This window comes from Palaemon carinicauda, unplaced genomic scaffold (assembly GCF_036898095.1).
Source record: "Palaemon carinicauda isolate YSFRI2023 unplaced genomic scaffold, ASM3689809v2 scaffold26, whole genome shotgun sequence".
NCBI classification, from domain to species: Eukaryota; Metazoa; Arthropoda; class Malacostraca; order Decapoda; family Palaemonidae; genus Palaemon; species Palaemon carinicauda.
In genome coordinates this window covers 358,176-364,054 of record NW_027170247.1, presented here as the reverse complement: position 1 = coordinate 364,054, position 5,879 = coordinate 358,176, and positions in this window count along the sequence as shown.

Below are 5,879 nucleotides of genomic sequence, written 5' to 3'. Positions count from 1 at the left end.
TCCTTGCTTTTTCTCTCTCTTTCGGCTAGTGCCGCTAGGTACTAACCTAACTGGCGGCTGCCGGCCACTACCCTAACCGGCAAGGTGCTGGCTAGATTTGTGCGCTGACAGCCAATGATCCACTGACACAACTGACTTAGCCGGCAAGAGCCGGGGCTTTACCTCCTGAACAAGCGTATGAGGGCCTATCTTCTCCCTAAAGCATCTGCGGATACTGTTATTCCACAACCTCACCCTGAGATCCCTTGTGTCCAGATTTCCGTAGATACGGATGTCTCAGATGTGATGAAGGACATCCATCTAAATGACGAGAGGATGTCAGAGGTGTCAGGAAACACCGAAAAGGACCTTCTTGCGGAAGGTCAGGAAGAGGAGTCTACGTTGACTCCGGAAACGGAAGAGGATGAAGTCGAAATGGAGTGCGTTTCGTCGGTTCCAGCCCAAGAACCAGTGCCCTCTACATCCACTGCTCCTCCATCTGATCCATCAGAAAAGACCCTGCCTGCCATCATGACTATGATGGAGGCGTACCAAAAGCGAAGTGAAGAAAGGGAAGCTGCATTGAGGAAGGAGATTCATCAGCTTGCAGCGTCCCTGGTGTCTCATAAGAGACGCAATGTCAAAGATCTTCCCTCGTGCTCTGAGACAAACCCATGAAGGCATGCAGAGTACATGCCAATCATGAATGGGAGGATCTTTATCTCAGAAAAGCTGAGAGCTGTCCTTATTGAGGAAATCAAGTGTTGGCCCAGCTTTGAGTCTTATACAGACTGCTTTGTTCGTCTAAAGGCGGAACTAGTATCCAAAGAGGAGACAGAGCCGAATGAGGTCATAGCGCTTGACCTTACAAAGGCTCAAGCTTTGTTGGCTAGCAATCTGAAGGACAGGGGCTTCACAAATTCAAAGATGCCAGCCCTGAGTAAGAAACACCCTTCCTTTCTTGCTCCAGCAACAATGGCCTTCCCCTCTGCGGAAAAAAGGTTCAAGGCGGTGATGAAGGCAGTGGAAGCTGGGAAACTTAGCCCTACACTGGAGGAGTGTAGGGCCCTTTCCCTAGCTCTGCCTACTGATCACAAGGACTGGAAGGATATACAGCTTACCTTCTCAGTCGGGAAGTTGGAGGCGGATATCGCTGGACGTCAGTTCAGTGAAAAACTCCCAAGTTGTCAGATTTTCTCCTGCGTAGGGAGCAGAAGACGAAGGAAAGGCTTGCTGACACTCTGTCCCTCCAGACCACCTTAGAGGCAAAGGTTAGTGAGCACAGATCCCCAGATATGTTCATGGTCATGGCCAAAACACATTTGGCTACCCTGATCAAAGACCTTTATTGCTTTGTTAGGGCTAGAAGGGCCTGCAGGGAGTTCGTGTTTGCCTCGGCTGCAGTAAGACACGAACCCAGGAAGTTGATATCTTCCAATATCTGGGGAAAGGACCTCTTCCCTAGTGAAGTGGTCAAGGAGATAGTCGACAAGGCCGCCATGGAGAACAGGAACCTTTTCCAAAAGTGGGGCATGTCGGCTAAAAGGAAGTCTTCCCAGGATGAGGGTCCTCAACCGAAAAGGAAGATGAAGAGGCCAAGGTTGCCCTCTCGCCCCACAAGACAACAGCAGCAACTTCCCATGACCGCAGTGCCCCAGATGGTGGCACAGCCCCAACCCACATACCAGATGGTACCACAGCAGGTGGTGACTCAGTCACCAGCCTTCACTCCCGCCTATGAGAGGCAGACCACTATCTTTCACCCTAAAGGTAGAGGGTCAAGCAGAGTTTGCTCTAGACGTCCTTCAGGAGGAAGAGTGGGTAAGGGAGGATGCGGTGATGGAGGCAAGTCCTACGGACACCAGAAGCAATGAGATGCTTCCAGTAGGAGGAAGACTCCAACTATTCCGGGATCATTGGACCTTCGATCCCTGGGCCCACAGCCTGATCAAGAACAGACTAGGTTGGAGCTGGAAAACAGCTCCACCATCATTTCCAAAATTCTTCTAACACTCCACCCCCGTTCTTAAAGAATATACCCGAGAACTTTTGAGCAAATGGGTGATAAGGAAGGGTAAGTCGATCAAATTCCAAGGACGGCTGTTATGTGTTCCAAGAAGGACTCAGAAAAACTCAGAGTCATTCTGGACTTGTCGCCACTCAACAAGTTCATAGAAAATGACAAGTTCAGGATGCTGACCCTTCAACGCATAAGGACACTATTGCCCAAAAGGGCATACACAGTCTCCATAGACGTGGCAGATGCCTACTGGCACATTCCGGTCAATAGCAAACTCTCCTCCTACCTTGGATTCAGGCTACAATAAAGAAAGTACGCTTTCAGAGCCATACCCATTGGATTAAACATAGTCCCAAAGATCTTCACGAAGCTTGCAGATCCAGTCATTCAACAACTAGGCATAGAAAGTGTCCAGGTAATGGCCTACCTGGACGATTGGCTGATGTGGGCAGCATCTGAGACGGAATGCATGCAAGCATCCAAGAAAGTGTTCCAGTTCTTGGAACATCTGGGATTCAAGATCAACATAAAAAAGTCTCGACTATCTCCAGCTCAAAATTTTCAATGGCTAGGTATACATTGGAACTTACAGTCACATCACCCCTCCATTCCATTAAAGAAGAGGAGAGAGATAGCAGGAACTGTCAAGAGACTACTAAAATCCGTCAGGATATCAAGACGCCAACAGGAGAGAGTGCTGGGCTCCCTTCAGTTTGCGTCAGTGACAGACCCAGTGCTAAGAGCACAGCTAAAGGATGCGTCAGGAGTCTGGAAAAGATACGCATTAAATGCTCAAAGAGATCTAATAAGACCGATACCGATCCGACTACGATCGCTTCTCAAGCCATGGTCGAAGGTCAAGAACCTAAAGAAGTCAGTGCCTCTGCAACCGCCTACACCATCAGTCATCATCCACATAGACGCATCAAAGAAAGGATGGGGAGGTCACGCTCATCAACGGAAAGTCCAAGGAACTTGGTCCTCTCTATTCAAGACCTTCCATATCAACATTTTGGAGGGCATGGCAGTCTTCCTCACACTGAAGAAATTGTCCCCTTGCCCTTCAGTCCACTGGTTCTGGACAGCGAGGTGATAATGAGATGTCTGAATCATCAAGGTACAAGATCACCTCAATTCAACCAAGTGATGTTAGCATCTTCCGCTCAGCGGAAAAGAAGAGATGGCACTTATCAGCAGTTCACCTTCAAGGTGTCCGTAATGTGACGGCAGACGCTCTATCCAGACTAACGTCGATAGAGACAGAATGGTCCCTAGATGCAAGATCATTTTCCTTCATCTCATATCAAGTCCCAGAACTGCAGATCGACCTCTTCATGACGAGTGACAACAAGAAACTAATTCGTTATATGGCCCCATACGAGGACCCTCTAGCGGAAGTAGTGGACGCCATGTCCCTCGACTGGAACAGATGGACCACGATTTTTCTGTTCCCTCCAACAAACCTGCTGATGAAGGTCCTCAACAAGCTGAGATCTTTTCAAGCAACAGCAGCCCTAGTGGCTCCCAAGTGGCCCCGGACCAGCTGGTTCCCTCTAATATTGGAATTGCAGCTGACGCGGACTCCTTTGCGGGACCCAGTTCTGTCTCAACAAGTACAGAAGTCGACTCTCTTCGCTTCATTACAGAAAACCCGAGACCTTCATCTTATGACTTTCTCTCCTTAGCAGTAAAGAAAAGGTTTGGAATCTCGAAAGAAAGTATAGATTTCTTACAGGATTATAAGTCTAAATCAACCAGAAGGTAATATGAGTCATCTTGGAAGAAGTGGGTTGCTTTTGTCAAGGCGAAAAAACCAAAAAAAATCTCAACAGATTTCTGTTTGTCCTTCTTTATTCATCTTTATGAACAAGGTTTAGCAGCCAACACAATAACTACGTGTAAATCTGCCTTGACTAGATCCTTACTTTACGCCTTCCAAGTAGACTTTTCTAATGAAATCTTTAACAAGATTCTTAAGGCTTGTGCCAGGCTTAGGCCTGCAGCTCCTTCAAAGCCCATCTCATGGTCCTTGGATAAGATACTACACTTTGCCTTAATGTTGGACAATGAGAATTGCCCTCTGAAAGATTTAACTCAAAAAGTTATATTCTTGTTTGCTCTAGCCTCAGGGGCTAGAATTAGTGAGATAGTGGCCCTTTCAGGGAAGAGGGCCATATTCAGTTTACTGAAATGGGAGAACTGAATCTCTTTCCTGACCCAACGTTTCCCGCCAAGAACGAGCTACCACCAGGTGGTGGGGTCCCGGGAAAATCTGCCCTCTGAAGGAAGATATCTCAGACTTCAGGGGAGGACAACTCTTTAAAGGGGAAACATCGGGCTCAAACTTATCCCTGAAACAACTAAGAGCGAAGATCACCTACTTCATTCGCAGAGCGGATCCTAACAGTACACCCGCAGGTCATGATCCTAGGAAAATTGCTTCGTCATTGAATTTTTTTCAGCTCATGGATTTCGAGCGTCTTCGCTCGTATACTGGATGGAAGTCGTCCAGAGTGTTTTTCATGCACTACCCGAAGCAAGTGCAAGAATTAAAGAGATACGTGGTGGCAGCAGGTAGTGTTTTAAACCTGTTGTTTAGTGCTGTGAGGAACAGTGAATTATTTGGGACTATAATTCTATAGTGTTTACATGTTGACACATTACAGTGCAACATGTTAAGTGAAATGTCATCAAGGTGACATTATGGACTGTTCCGGTGTCTAAAGGTGAAGAAACATAGAATTAACACTAGTGCTGTGTGTTTTTTACGCTGTTAGTGTTTTTTCCTACATAAAAGCACCCTAAAAGAGGTATTTAAACCTTAGATTTACAAATACATACGGTGTAAGGGTGTCATGAGTTGCCAGCGGCCTCTGATTGTTGCCAGAGTTTTGAATAGAATGTTCCAGCTTTATACTCCTATTCATTTTTCCCACTCCTTTTCGTTATATTTCTTGCTTTCTGTTTACTTTTTTGTTCTTTGTATGACCTTGTGTAACATCGGCCTTGCTATAAAATTCACGAGGACGTTGTGAAAACACAATGTACAAACGAAATATAAGTAAACAAGCATATACATTATAACTTCTATACATCTTTGGAAACTCTGGCTGATCTTCTTGTAGCTCGTAGTTTTCGTTCATATACCCTTTACCAATGCCTTCCATTTCAGCAAGACGTAAGAGATTTTGAAACATAAGTGAAAAGTTTCTATATATACACACACATATATATATATATATATATATATATATATATATATATATATATATATATATATACCGTATATACTCGTGTAATGTTCGATTTTTGAAGGCCTATTTTTCAGTTAAAAAAGTAAGGGTCGAACATTACACGAGATATATATTTGAAAAAGTAAAAATTTCTGGCCTACCGGTAGGTAAACGTAAGCTAGGCTTACGCGAAAATTACCCTAGGCTATGCTACCTACCGGTAGGTAATCGTAGGCTATGCTTACACGTATATAAGGTTACCTTCTGGTAGGTAAACATAGGCTAGGCCTATATATACAGTACTAACCATGTTCATTTAACACCAGACATATTATTAGCATGGATTTTATTTCCTAAACAATCATAAATAGTTTTTTTCTGCTAGGAGTAATGACTTTACCATAACGCAGCAGGTATGAAGCTAGCAAACTGTCGGGTTGCGTACGTTATAACGTGATATGGTTAATGAAAAAATAAGGCTCATTTTATTTTACTTGGTATTGTATATTAATTGATATTAATAATAAACCGCAAAAATTTTTCTTAATTGAATCCACATTTTTTTTTCTCCAAGTTCGAACGCTAGTTTCGGTAACTCCAAACATTTTTACGGCTTGAACGTTATTTGTCGTTTCAGCGGACAGCGG